Here is a 15117-nt window from a genome sequence, read left to right on the forward strand (position 1 = left end):
TTTCAAAACATTGTTGTGCCCTACTGATCGTGGCCCTTCATCTGATTACTTGTCCAGTCATTAGTTTATAGATCTGAGGCCTTGTTTGTAAAACCTAAGGAGTTTTCAATACTGTAGTAGTGATAGTTTTGCAATATCTTTCAGTCCATGCAACTATTCATAACCATGTGGTCTTTTGAAGTGTCACTTCTCGTTTCCGTCAGGAAGTTGTGGCTTGACAAACTGACATTGAATGCAAAATTGGTTGATGATAAGTGTCGCTTTAGCCAAATTTAGTTATTTTGTCACGTTTTTAATGTTAATCAGTTGTTGAAATTACTAGTATTCCCGAACGATGTCATATGACATTACCATCTTCCTGATCTGGGTGAGCTCTGGCTAAATTTGACTAATGAATAGGTCTATATTTTAATGTTTACTACAAAAGTAAAATCAAGAAATTAAATATTTTCTGAATGTGGGGACACAAGTGCTTATATACTCTACAACATTTCTAAATATAAAGATTCATATGATATCATTTGCTGTACCGCTTTGACATGACAGGTGAAGTACGATCCCCTCAATTTGTTTTTGGACATTGAAGCTAAAATTTAAATTAGGCTCTATTCTACAGCATTTTGGACTTGAGATCAAATGTGTCAGATGAGGTGACAGTACAGAATGTCACATATTATTTGACTTTTTCTTTTATACATATTTGTTTTACAGTTTAGAAATGAAAGCACTTTATTTATCTAGTCCCCCCCATGTTAGTAAGTCATAAATATTTGGACAAATTCTCTTATAGTCTATAAAACAGTCAAGTTTGAGACTCTAATCTTGGATGCATTTGCAGTTTGTTTTTGTTGTTTTCATGTTATGTTTTGCACAATAGGAACTAAACGGTGAATGGTGACTTGAATAATTTCCTTCTAAGATGTTTCTGAACATTTCAAAATAAATCCTGATAATGCCATGATTAAGAAAAATCATTAATAAATTATAAATAATGATGTGTAAGATGCCTTTCAGAGGCTACAACAAACATTCTAACATCTTATCATTACCAATAACAGGGAAGTTAGCATTTTAATGGTGAAAATGCTTACCCCAAATGTGAAACTCACATGCAGCCTATGTATGCCGGTTAGGCTCAACACTGGTTATTAAGCTGATTAATGTGCTGAACTACCCCCTTCCTTCAAGAGAGCGTGTCCCCATGCTTCTCTAAATCAAGTTCCTCACATGTACACACCCCGATGGCCTCCAGTGACTGTCAGTTCAGTTTTTTAGGGGGTATGTGTAACGGTTCTCTTGTGGTGAAGGAGAGTCGGACCAAAATGCGGCGTGTAGATTGCGATCCATGTTTAATAAACAAACGTAAAACACGAATCAATACAAACACTACAACAACAAAGAACGTAATGAACGTAACGAAAACCGAAACAGCCCTATCTGGTGCAAACACAGAGACAGGAACAATCACCCACAAACACACAGTGAAACCCAGGCTACCTAAATATGGTTCCAATCAGAGACAATGACTAACACCTGCCTCTGATTGAGAACCATATCAGGCCAGACATAGAAATAGACAAACTAGACAATGAAACATAGAATGCCCACTCAGCTCACACCCTGACCAACCAAAACATAGAAATATACAAAGTAAACTATGGTCAGGGTGTGACAGTACCCCCCCCAAGGTGCGGACTCCGGCCGCGAAACCTGAACCTATAGGGGAGGGTCTGGGTGGGCATCTGTCCGCGGTGGCGGCTCTGGTGCTGGACGTGGCCCCCACTTCACCGTAGTCTTCCCCCACCTTGTCCGCTTCCGTGACCTCCTAGCCACGGCAACCCTACTTAATAACACAGGACAGAGGGGCAGCTCGGGACAGAGGGGCAGCTCGGGACAGAGGGGCAGCTCGGGACAGAGGGGCAGCTCGGGACAGAGGGGCAGCTCGGGACAGAGGGGCTCTTCAGACTCCGACAGCACAGGAGAGGAGGAAGGCTCTGGCAGATCCTGGCTGACTGGCGGATCTGGAAGAGTCTGGCAGACTGGCGGATCTGGAAGAGTCTGGCAGACTGGCGGATCTGGAAGAGTCTGGCAGACTGGCGGATCTGGAAGAGTCTGGCAGACTGGCGGATCTAGAAGAGTCTGGCTGACTGGCGGATCTGGAAGACTGGCGGATCTGGCAGACTGGCAGATCTGGATCTGGAAGAGTCTGGCAGACTGGCAGATCTAGAAGAGTCTGGCTGACTGGCAGATCTAGAAGAGTCTGGCTGACTGGCGGATCTGGCTGACTGGCAGATCTGGAAGAGTCTGGCTGACTGGCGGATCCTTGCTGACTGGCAGATCTGGAAGAGTCTGGCTGACTGGCGGATCTGGAAGAGTCTGGCTGACTGGCGGATCTGGAAGAGTCTGGCGGATCTGGAAGAGTCTGGCTGACTAGCGGATCTGGAAGAGTCTGGCTGACTGGCGGCTCTGGAAGAGTCTGGCTGACTGGCGGATCTGGAAGAGTCTGGCTGACTGGCGGATCCTGGCAGACTGACGGCTCTGACTGCTCCATGCTGACTGGCGGCTCTGGCTGCTCCATGCTGACTGGCGGCTCTGGCTGCTCCATGTTGACTGGTGGCTCTGGCGGCTTCTTGCAGACTGGCAGCTCTGACTGCTCCATGCAGACTGGCAGCTCTGGCAGCTCCTTGCAGACTGGCAGCTCCTTGCAGACTGGCAGCTCCAGCTGCTCCATGCAGACTGACAGCTCTGGCTGTTCCATGAAGACTGAAAGCTCTGGCTGCTCCATGCAGACTGACAGCTCTGGCTGCTCCATGCAGACTGACAGCTCTGGCTGCTCCATGCAGACTGACAGCTCTGGCTGCTCCATGCAGACTGACAGCTCTGGCTGCTCCATGCAGACTGACAGCTCTGGCTGCTCCATGCAGACTGACAGCTCTGGCTGCTCCATGCAGGCTGGCAGCTCTGGCTGCGCTAAACAGGCAGGAGACTCCGGCAACGCTGTAGAGGCGGAAGGCTCTGGCAGCGCTAAACAGGCGGGAGACTCCGGCAGCGCAGGAGAGGAGGAAGGCTCTGGCAGCGCTGGAGAGGCGAGGCGAGGCGCACTGTAGGCCTGATGCGTGGTGCTGGCACTGGTGGTACTGGGCCGAGGACACGCACAGGAAGCCTGGTGCGGGGAGCTGCTACCGGAGGGCAGGGGTGTGGAGGTGGTACTGGATAGACCGGACCGTGCAGGCGCACTGGAGCTCTTGAGCACCGAGCCTGCCCAACCTTACCCGGTTGAATGCTCTCGGTCGCCCTGCCAGTGCGGCGAGGTGGAATAGCCTGCACTGGGCTAACCGGAGACAACGAGCGCAAGGCTGGTGCCATGTAAGCTGGCCCAAGGAGACGCACTGGGGACCAGATGCGTAGAGCCGGCTCCATGGCATTTGGCTCGACGCTCAATCTAGCCCGGCCGATACGCGGAGCTGGAATATACCGCACCGGGCTATGCACCCGCACTGGAGACACCGTGCGCACCACAGCATAACACGGTGCCTGCCCGGTCTCTCTAGCCCCCCGGTAAGCACAGGGAGTTTGCGCAGGTCTCCTACCTGGCATAGCCATACTCCCTGTGAGCCCCCCCCCAATACATTTTTGGGGCTGACTCTCAGGCTTCCATCCGCGTCGCCGTGCTGCCTCCTCATACCAGCGCCTCGCCGCTTTCACCGCCTCCAGTTCTTCCTTGGTGCGGCGATATTCTCCAGGCTGAGCCCAGGGTCCTTCACCGTCCAGTTCGTCCTCCCATGTCCATAAATCCTTATGTTTCTCCTGCTGCACCTTGGGGCGGCTACACTCCCCTGGTTTAGCCCAGGGTCCTCTCCCGTCGAGGATTTCAGAAATTTTCAGTCCAGAAATTCTTGTCGCGCTGCTCCTGCTGCTGCCTGTTACCACGCCACTTGGTCCTGTTGTGGTGGGTGATTCTGTAACGGTTCTCTTGTGGTGAAGGAGAGTCGGACCAAAATGCGGCGTGTAGATTGCAATCCATGTTTAATAAACAAACGTAAAACACGAATCAATACAAACACTACAAAAACAAAGAACGTAATGAACGTAACGAAAACCGAAACAGCCCTATCTGGTGCAAACACAGAGACAGGAACAATCACCCACAAACACACAGTGAAACCCAGGCTACCTAAATATGGTTCCCAATCAGAGACGATGACTAACACCTGCCTCTGATTGAGAACCATATCAGGCCAGACATAGAAATAGACAAACTAGATAATGAAACATAGAATGCCCACTCAGCTCACACCCTGACCAACCAAAACATAGAAATATACAAAGTAAACTATGGTCAGGGTGTGACAGTATGATCCTTGTGCCTCTGTAACCTTTTAATTCACAGTTCATTCATAATTATCTATAATCATGGTAGCATCCACATAAAAGTACGTGTTCATAAACATTTTCTATTCTTACTTAGAATAAAATTGACTCCAAAATGGCACAAAACATTATTCGCCATTCTTTTAGTTCCTATTGGTCAAGGTCACACCAATCAGTTTTATATCAGCCTATCAACAATAGAATTCCCGGGACATTCAGTGTAGAACCCCAGCACGGGCAGGCAAGATGTCAGAAACGTGCTTTCCCTACCATGACGAGCACTCCTACTACTCTTCCTCCTGTGGTCACACACCTTAGCTGTCTGATATTTTACTGTGCGCACATCTAAAAATAAGTGCCTTAATATGTTTATGTCTTGTTGATTTTGGAGTTTAAGATTGCCTATTGTTGTAATCAACATTTATGTGGGGATTGTTAGCTAGCTCGCTAGCGATAGAATTTCCATTTCCATTATTTAGCATTCCTGTTAGCGATAAACCACAGTTCTCACGAGTGCTGCTAGGCTATTTTCTGTGTACACCGCTCATGGTAAATGTGTTCATGTTGTGAAGACGTACTTACAATACTGCATTGTTTACATTAGTATATTTACCATTTTCTACAATAGCCTGTGTAGGTTGTCATGTGAACACACATTTCCTGCTACAGTGGTACAGCCCGTGCTGTTATATACAAGCCTGTGCTAGCTTGTTAATCATGTCCTGCATACAGTATCAGTGCTATAGTCTGTTTTACCTCTTTGTTTTCAGAATCACAATCATTGTTAGACACCATTACTGTTAGAGTTGTTTTGTATTTGTGTGTGTGGATCATTTTTGAAACATCCTGGAACTGAAATAATGCTTCCTCGTGTTCTCGAAGGACACCCTATGGTGGTAGCTACCGGCCAAAAACCGGCGCCTGCGTTGCCCCACCTATTTTTCCTGGTCCTTTCGATGCGGATCCAGTAACTGCTACAGCCCAAGGATGCCAGTTAACAGAGAAGATCCTCCACAAGATGTGGCCCATCTGCACCGACCTGCTCACCTGCCACAATATCTTGATAATTATGGCATGGCTACAAATCAAGGAACAGACTACCACACACATTCACTTACCACTCCTACGAGGGAGAGCAGCTAGAGGGTTTTCTTGAGCACTCGAAACATGACATACCGCCTTCAAAATGACCTTCCCCTTCGACAACTCATCACCCAGGCTGACCAGCAGAATAGGGAACAGAGCCTGAGCCTTTTCATCGGGGTGCTAATACACCGGGGTTCCCACCTCAAGCTAACCTCGACCAGAGATCGCCAAGATCAGGGCCGAACCTCGACCAGAGATCCTGAGGATCAGCATCGAACCTCGACCAGATATCACCGGGATCAGCGTTGACCTGAGCGTGGACTGCCAGTGACAACCGGAGCACACACTGTGTTTACACAGCCAGGTGACAAGATTGATGAGCTCATAGAAGCGGTCAGGAAGATGGAAGGTTCCTACAGTCCACCCGACCACCATCTCCGGTCCATGTCTGGTGGGAACAGCCTAGTCCATCCTTTGATGTCCAATGATGCCCTGGGAGCCCCCTCCAGTCTTAACAGTCCATGTCTGCTGCCTGTCGCAGTCTTGGGGTTTATGTTAGCCCCTCTGAACTGTGTCCTGCTAGTTCCAGCCTTGGCAGACCCGCCTGACGTCCCCGTGGAGGACCCACCTCACCGAAGTGTTCAGTATCCGGTCATAGGTGACACCTCACCCTCTTTCCTAACTAGGTCCTCAGTCTATAGTCCCAGTAGGTCCAGAGCATCTTAGCCCTCAGTCTCCAGTTGTCTATCCCAGTAGGCCCAGAGCTTTCCGTCCTGATAACCCTTATATCCCTTAGCTCACAGTCTGTAGCCCAATCAGGCCTAGGCTACCTGCCCGGGGAGGCAGGTAGCCTAGTGGTTAGAGCGTTGGGCCTGTAACCGAAAGGTTGCTAGATCGTATCTCTGGTAAAAATCTGTCGTTCTGCCCCTGAACAAGGCAGTTAACCCACTGTTCCTAGGTCATCATTGTAAATAAGAATTAGTTCTTAACTGACTTGCCTAGTTAAATAAAATTTTAAAAAATCAGGCTCCAAGTGGTCACAATATCTGTATCTGATATATTATTGTGCGTGCATCTAAAAATAGCTAGCTCGCTCGCTTGTGTTAGAGCTAACATTAGCATTTCCATTCAGAATGAATTAGTATTTAGCATGCCTGTTTAGTGATTAGCCGTTTGTTAGCATTTCTCACTTGTGGTGCTAGGCTAATTTCTGTGTATATCACTCATGCTAAACTTTTACTACAGTGGGCTAAATCAGGGTCACAGTGTTTCTTGGTAGTCTTAAACAATCTCCTTCGAAAACAAAAGTGTACACCTCACACACATGGTTTTTGGCTTTTAAAAAAGGTACCTGTACCATGTCAGATATCAAGTTGAAATATTTGACATTTTGAGTTTGCATCCCAAAATATTACACTTTATGTATATAACAGTAGACTGAAATATAACAACTATTTGACACCAGATACATCACATTTAAAAAAAATATGAATATAAAAAATATTAACATTCTATTTATGAGGCAACTAAAGGGCGATTTGGCCATTTGACTGCAGGAAAGGTGTACTGACAATATTGCATTAGTATATTTACTAAGTTTAGTTTTAGCTCTATTTTCAGAACCGCCATCCTTGTCAGACACAATTAGGGTTGCAAAATTCCATTAACTTTCCAGAAAATTCCCAAGTTTACCAGTTGTAGGATTTTTGTATTTTCTTCTGATTCTGGAAATCTTTCAACTTGGATTTCTGGAAAACCTAGACATTTTGGGAAAGTTATTGGAATTTTGCAACCCTAGACACAATTACCGTCAGAGTGATGTTGGATTTGTGTGTGTGTGGATCATTTATTTAACCCCCTGAAACTGAAATACTGGCTCCTTGTGTTCTGGACGGATACCGGGTGGTGGTTGCTACTGACCTAAAACCAGCTCCCATATATTTTAAACTATGCTTTGATTCTACAATCTAGCCTTATTTTTCAGATCCTATTGGGAAAAACATGATAAAAAAAAAACTCAAATGCATCCAAGTTTGTAGTGTCACAAGCTTGATGTCGAATATGCAACCAAATACTAAACTTTGACTACTTTTAATACACTATGGGCTGGTTTCACAGACGAGGCTTAAGCCTAGTCCCATACTAAAATGCCTGTTTGAGCGGTCTTAACTCAAAAGCAACTTGCACAGACTTATCTTAAAATAGTTGTCGATTTAGTTCTGGATAAAACAAAGCTGAGTGCAAGAGGGAGGATTAGAGCTACTCTAGGACTAAATTGCAGTTTAAATGAATCCTTCAAAGAGGCAGGTTTAACTTCTGCTTAGTACTGTTTGTGAGGGAGCATGGACTATTTGGAATATCTAAATGAAGACCAACCTGCACTACAGAGGCCAGAGAGACAAGTACTTGTGGATAGGAGTAATCCATTAAACTACTTTGATGAAATAGCTTTGAGACCTCTTTCGTATGTAGAAAGAAAATGCATTGGAGAGATCTTTGCTTGAGCCTAGACTTTCCTCTCGGTCTCAAAGAGGAAGGCGTTTAGCCAATTCTCTCCAAGTTCTGATCATTTTGAGGTTTTTGGCATCTGGAATCTTTCATCGTGAAACTGTTGATTTGTGTGGTGCCAGTGACGCAACTGTGTAGAAGAGTTTCAAGTCTGCTGGGACATTTGTAAACTGTGGAGTCTTTACATCAAGTTTCCTGATGCTGCTGGCCAAGCCAACTATAAATTGCAATTCTATGAATATAGGCACTTCCCAGGAGTGATTGGCTACATAGATGGATGTCACGTTCCCATCAAGTGTCCATCAACTCCTGATGATGAGGAGTACAGGAACTGTAAGAATTGGTTTTCCATCAATGTTCAGGGTGTATGCACACCTAATTTAGAGTTTTCAAACATTGTTGCCCATTGGAAAGATAGAGCTCTTCATTGTGTACCTCATTTCAGAGAGGACAACATAGTGGACTACTACTTGGTGAGAGTGGATATGGTCAGAGTAACTTTTTATTCACGCCATACATAAATCCCACAACCGCTGAGCAGCAAAGATACAACCAAGCTCATATCCGCACGAGAGTGATGGTCGAGCATATGTTTGGAGAATGGATAAGTCGATTCCAGTGTTTACGCAATACACTTCGTTTCAAGTCAAAAAGATGCTGCAAGGTGATCATTGCTACAGCTGTGCTGCTGCACAACTACCTGAAGCACCATTGCTGTCCTGATCCTCCAATGGAAGATCAGGATCAAGCAGATGTGTCCATGGCTGAGGCAGGCAATGACCAATGAGGACTTGCATACAGTTGCTTTCACATTGCAGCACTTCAACTAGATGAGATGCATTTAAATATGGAATGTATTCATTATGGCTTATTTTTGCTTTGATAATGTTTGTTCTGTACAAAATTAAAATAGTGTGCAGCAAAATTTAAATGAGTGACTAAACCAAGGCTGGTTTAAAATGTGGTTTGTGGTGATCAACAAAACTCTCACTCATGAATATCCAAACAACGAGACATTTATTTTTTACATGTCATATTGTTCACCATGGTTGGTAATCACAATTGTCTCGTTACTGTCTCTCTCTTCCAACTTCATGTAGAATTCAACCTGTAGAATTCTCATCTTCATTTCATGCTCTTCCTTCAGATATTTCATTTCATTCTCATGAAATCCTCTGGCTAATCTCAGGTGTTCTCATTTAGGCTTTCTTACCTTACTCCAGGACTCCATAGTCTCTTACTAACTACGCCAAATTTAGGCCACATTCATGAAAGCTACTTAATATCACACTCTGATCAGTTTCACCTGTCCTTGTTATTGTCTCCACCCCCTCCAGGTGTCGCTTGTTATCCCTGGTGTATATATCCCTGTGTTATCTTCCCCTCTGTACCAGTTTGTCTTGTATGTTCCAAGTCAACAAGTGGGTTTTCTGTGCGCCTGCCTGTTTCGATGCTCTTTTACTAGACCTCCTGGTTTTGACCCTCGCCTGTTTTCTGGACTCTGTACCCGTCTGCCCTGACCTTGAGCCTGTCTGCCACGCTGTACCTCCTGGACTCTGAACTGGTTTTGACCTTTTACCTGTCCACGACCATTCTCTTGCCTTCCCCTTTTGGATACAATAAATTTCAGGCTCAATCCATCTGCCTCCTGTATCTGGGTCTCACCTTGTGCCTTTATACTTAAATGTACTCGTTTTAACTAGTACACATTAAGGCTTAATCCTGGTTTAGATTATGAAACTGGCACAAAAAGGGAATTTGTCCAAATGCTTAAGCCTTTTTCAAATAGGGGGACTAGATACATAAAGTGCTTCCATTTTTAAACGGGGAACAGATGTGTATGAAAACATGCTCAAATAAAAGCTGGCATTCTGTATTGTCACCTAATATTAAACATTCTAATGTAAAAGGCTGGAATGTAGAGCCAAATAAAACCATTTAACTTCACTGTCCAATAACATATAGAGGGAAGTGTAGATCATGTTTTTCAATATTCCTTTTCCTTCAAACCTCAGGGTTGGGCCCTGGGGAGAATGTCTGAGACTTTACAGTCAGGTAATGGCTTTGACTATCCACTGATTGGAGGGGAAGAAACTGCGGGTGACCTATTTGACTGTTTAGAATATTATGTTGCATTATACAGAGTAGTAGCAACATACTGTAGTGGAATTGTTTGCTTTTAAACAGTTCATATTCATTTGATCTCCTCACAGAGGGCTTCGGCCATGAGGATGCTGGCATTGCCTCTCAGGTGAGAATGTGGATCTTAAAACTTAGTGTCAGTTTCATTCCTCTAATTCTAATCATAGGGCTAGTCTAATTTTTCTAATTTGTACAAATATTTTTGGCACAGCCTAAATATCCTGCAAGTCTTCCAGTTCTGGAGTTTCCAAAGCCTTTGGTAGGTCTGATGAGAAGGAAAAGGGATTGGGTCATTCCTCCCATCAACATCCCAGAGAACACAAGAGGCCCTTTCCCCAAGAATATGGTGCAGGTGAGTGATTGTAGATTTATGTTGGCAGAAAACATGGTTGTTTCAGGATTTTGTTCTGGTTTTAACATTGTTCATATTTATACATTCAGATTAGATCCAACAATGATAAAGACGTGAAGATCCTGTACAGCATCACTGGTTCTGGAGCAGATCAACCCCCTGTAGGACTGTTCACTGTGGACAAAAACTCTGGGCTTCTCTATGTGACCCAGCCTTTGGACAGAGAGAGAAAAAACCATTATGTGGTAATGTTTGTAAATAAGACAAATATCTGGTAATGTCAGTTTGTTTTGCCTTTTGAATTCTATAACATTGAATGCATGTTATTTTAACATTTTTATATATTTTCCCCTTAGCTTTTGGCTCATGCTGTTGCAGTTGGTGCGGGTACAGCAGAAGATCAAATGGAGATTATTATTCAAGTAATTGATATGAATGACAACAAGCCAGTTTTCACCCAAGATCCTTTTACAGGGATTGTCCCGGAAGCATCCCTACCAGGTGTGTCTCAGTCAACATTGAGTCAAATATACTAAGCTGAGTTTTAGAATAAAAGTACAATATCAATATTCAATATGTTTTATTGTCATCCATGAATATCATTTATGTTGAAATATTTTCTTCTCAGGGTTTGAGGTCATGGAGGTCACAGCCACCGATGCAGATGAGCCTGGCTCAGCCAATTCTGATGTCAGATACACTATTATAAATCAGGAACCTGAACTGCCGAGTCCCAACATGTTTGTCATCAACCCTGTCACAGGAGGGATCCGGGTCAATGCTGCTGGACTGGACAGAGAGGTTAGTGGCTATACTACTAGCATACAATTTTAACTTACAGTAACCGCTACATTTCACAATGTGCTCCATCTGGTGTCATTTTCCAGAATATTCCAAAATATACATTGGAAATCCAAGCTGCTGATTTGGAGGGCAATGGTCTGACATGTTTTGGAAAATCCATAATTACTGTAACAGACAGCAATGACATAGCTCCTCAATTTGAGAAGTCTTTGGTAAGTGTACAATCAGCAAACAGTACCGCTCATTAAACAGTAAAGGTGACTTGAAGAGGGAAATATTTTGTTTGAAGGAGCTGACTTGAGGAAAATTTGAACTTGATAAATGGCATACATACATATACATGTTCTCTTCATGTATTTTCCTTTCAGAACACGGTGTCTGTCCCAGAGAACAAAGTGAATGCCCTGGTGGTCAAAATGCCAGTGAGTGATGGAGATGAGCCACACTCTTCCAACTGGGCCACCAAGTACAGGATTGTAGATGGAGACCCAGGTGGAATGTTCACTGTAAACACTGGACCTAGTAGACTGGAAGGAATCATTACCACAGCCAAGGTACCTGCTTGGTTTCTTGGTTTCTTTGTTCAGATGAGTATGTGAATGGAGCCAAGTTACAGCACATATGTATTTGACTGTGGTCTGAATTTCACTGTAGAACCATACAAATATTTGACAAAATTGTTGATGTTTTTGTCATTGTGTCATGAACCTGGCTGTGTCTCGTTCCCATTTAGCCCCTTGACTTTGAGAAGGACAATCGCTACACCCTGTTGGTGACTGTGGAGAATGAGGTCCCATTTGCCACCCCCTGCCCACCTCCACCTCCACAGTCCAGGTGAATGTGGAGGATAGGAATGATGCCCTGTCTTTGACCCAGTGGAAAAGGTTGTTTCTATATCTGAACACCTGCCAGTGGACAGTGATTTGGTTCTGTATACAGCCATTGATCCAGACATCATGGCACATAAACTCAGGTGAGTTCATGAAACTTTATTTTATCTGCAATTTATTTAATTCAGTTGAGGTCCTGGTATAAATGTGGAGATCGATTTAAATTATATATATATATATTTTAACTAGGCAAGTCAGTTAAGAACAAATTCTTATTTTCAATGACGGCCTAGGAACAGTGGGTAACAGCCTTGTTCAGGGGCAGAATGACAGATTTTGTACCTTGTCAGTGTAGCGTGGTTCATTCTGCGTTGTGTACTTTTAATTAGGACGCTGCCACAACTAGTTACTAGTTGAATTATTTTTATTTGCCCTGCACACGAAGAGACAACATACATTATGTTAACCCTTGGCGCGGTCCTAGCTCTCAGGCACCTGCGCAAGCACATGGAAACTCACTCTAACACTGTCCCAAGTACTCACAAGTTACAATAGATACACTAGTTAGCGAGCTTTGTGAAACTTGTTAACATAAATCTTTATATTATCCACATTATAACAAACTTATGGTAGCATAACAGTCCATTGTGTAACATTATGACGGTTTAATATTAAACAATTTCGGAGCCAAGGGCAACATACCTTACTATCTGAAGGTCAGGCAAAAGAGAACAATAAGGGGGTAAGGAAATACAGGTAACCCGCGATGGACCAAACCAAAATATACAAAACTTTTACAATCACATGTATGTACAATATTGATATGAAAAAGTGTTTGTACACCAAACAAAAACATTAGCTATGCAGCTGTAATTAAATAAAAAAAATACACTGAATTAAAATCCCCTCTTGACATGGCCGATTTGAATTGGTCCTTGTGTGCAACTTGGTGCATAATCTAGGGGAACAACATCTCATTGCTACATCAGCTCGGGGATTTGATCTTGCAACCTTTTGGTTACTAGTCCAACAATATAACCACTAGGCTACGGTGCTGCCCCAGATACATTATGCTGCTAAGTCAATTCAATGATATACATGCCCTTTATGATAAAGTACATTCAGATGCATTAAGATTGCAAGAAGCCTTGTGAATGGTGATGTTTTAACTCAATGTACTGTATATTCTAGGTATCGCATGGACAGAGATCCTGCTAAATGGCTGGACATCAACAGTGAGACCGGAATGATCAAAACCAAACACTCCCTGGACAGAGAGTCTCCCTTTGTCAAAGATGGCAAATACAGAGTTCTCATTCTCGCCATCGAAGGTGGAATTCTGAATTCGTTGTAATCTTGTTCACCAGCAGGCTTCAACCAAGGAACAAGGTTCATTTAGTTGACTTCTTCATTTCCCCATTTGATAAAAGTATCTTGTTTTGGGTTATCAGATGAAATCCCTGCAACTGGAACTGGAACCATTCTGATAGAGCTGGAAGATGTAAATGACAATGCTCCGACTATTGGTGACACCCCGTTGAAGCTCTGCAACCAAGACCCCCGTCTAGTGCGTTTGGCTGTGACAGACAGAGACGGGCCAGGATTTGCTGAAGCCTTCAGTGTAGAACTTCTGGAAGGGTCCAATATGTATTGCACTGCCCAAATGGACGAAACAGGTGTGTATTGCTTTTCACATTCACTCTACATTAGCCTGTTCATTTTTATTCAGAATAATATCAACAGACCAAGTATGTTCTTTTGACAACATTCTTCACATTCAAAGTTGAAATGTGTCCAATTTTTCTCCTGTCCCAGGAACTGTGGTTGAATTGACATTCAAGGCCATGAGGGAGCAGAGAAACTTCTACATTAATCTGAGGGTCACTGATGCTGGCGGGCTGAAACAAGACCATGTCATTCACGTCACCATGAATGAGGACAGCTGCATGACCTGGGGGGATTTCTGTGTTAGATCCTGACCTATATGACATTTCCTTAGCATTTTTATAGCTTGCAGAGCTGGATTGCTTGTTTTGGGAAGGTTGTCACTTTTTTTGACAGCAGGGGTATGTCACAAAGCCAGAAATTAGTAGGAAAATTCACAGCTAATTTGCCAGTATTTTTTCCATCAAAGTACTGAACGTTTTTCGGAATTACATATGTCAACGCATGTTATTTTGTTCACATTTTCTATTTTTTTTGCTAGTTGTGTGTGCATTTTTACATTTCAAGGCAAATATGGGTTTGTATACATTTCCTCGGGAACTGCTGATATATTTTACCATTGTTGAGAAGGTTGCTTGTTTTTTATTTCCATGGAGAACATGATCATTTGCATGCTTGCAGAGAGCTTTATGCATGTTTCTAATATAAATTGAATAAAGCCTTTTTGGTTCATTCTCACCTTTTGTTTCTCTGTCCTTGTACATTGAAACCTGCGTCTCTTTCCTATTGGTTAACTGCCCTCATACAACACACAATCTTGATATGCATCTTGCCTTTTTGATCTAGCCTAGTTTTTCAGAACCATGGAGTGATATTTTTGTCTTATTGTGTATACTGTACAGGACATCAGTTCCCATCTGTTGGCTGTTCCATAAAGCAGGATCATTAAGCTAACCAGCCAAACATTCAGATATATTTATTGATTAAATATTTTAGTTTCATTTAGAAAGCTAAGCTTCAATATGGGTAGATTATACCGAGCAAATGTTCAGTGAGCCCCCTTTTCTACAAGCCTTCTACAAATGAATCTACAAACATTCAGAACATAGCCATGTGTTTACTGGTATTCTCCTCATTCAGACTTCAGCAGCATTTTGCAAGGAGCTCCATTGCTCTGCAGTTAGTAATATGAACACCAATATCAGGTTCAAGATAAGCGAGGATCCTGCTGGTCAGTAAGTCAATGCCACTAGAAGGAGTAGCTGCCACACAATCAGTATCAACATTATAGTTTCAACCATGTTGAGGCTATACAGTGTTAACATTTCGTTTACAAACATTGGCGAACAAAACATGCTC

At 43.4% G+C, this 15117-nt stretch overlaps 1 pseudogene; it reads left to right on the forward strand.

The window, feature by feature from the left end:
• The first annotated feature begins 228 nt into the window (after window positions 1-228).
• On the forward strand, window positions 229-14497 carry LOC112253263 (annotated as a pseudogene).
• Window positions 14498-15117: the final 620 nt, after the last annotated feature.

This window comes from Oncorhynchus tshawytscha, linkage group LG06 (genome assembly GCF_018296145.1).
Source record: "Oncorhynchus tshawytscha isolate Ot180627B linkage group LG06, Otsh_v2.0, whole genome shotgun sequence".
Taxonomy (NCBI): Eukaryota; Metazoa; Chordata; class Actinopteri; order Salmoniformes; family Salmonidae; genus Oncorhynchus; species Oncorhynchus tshawytscha.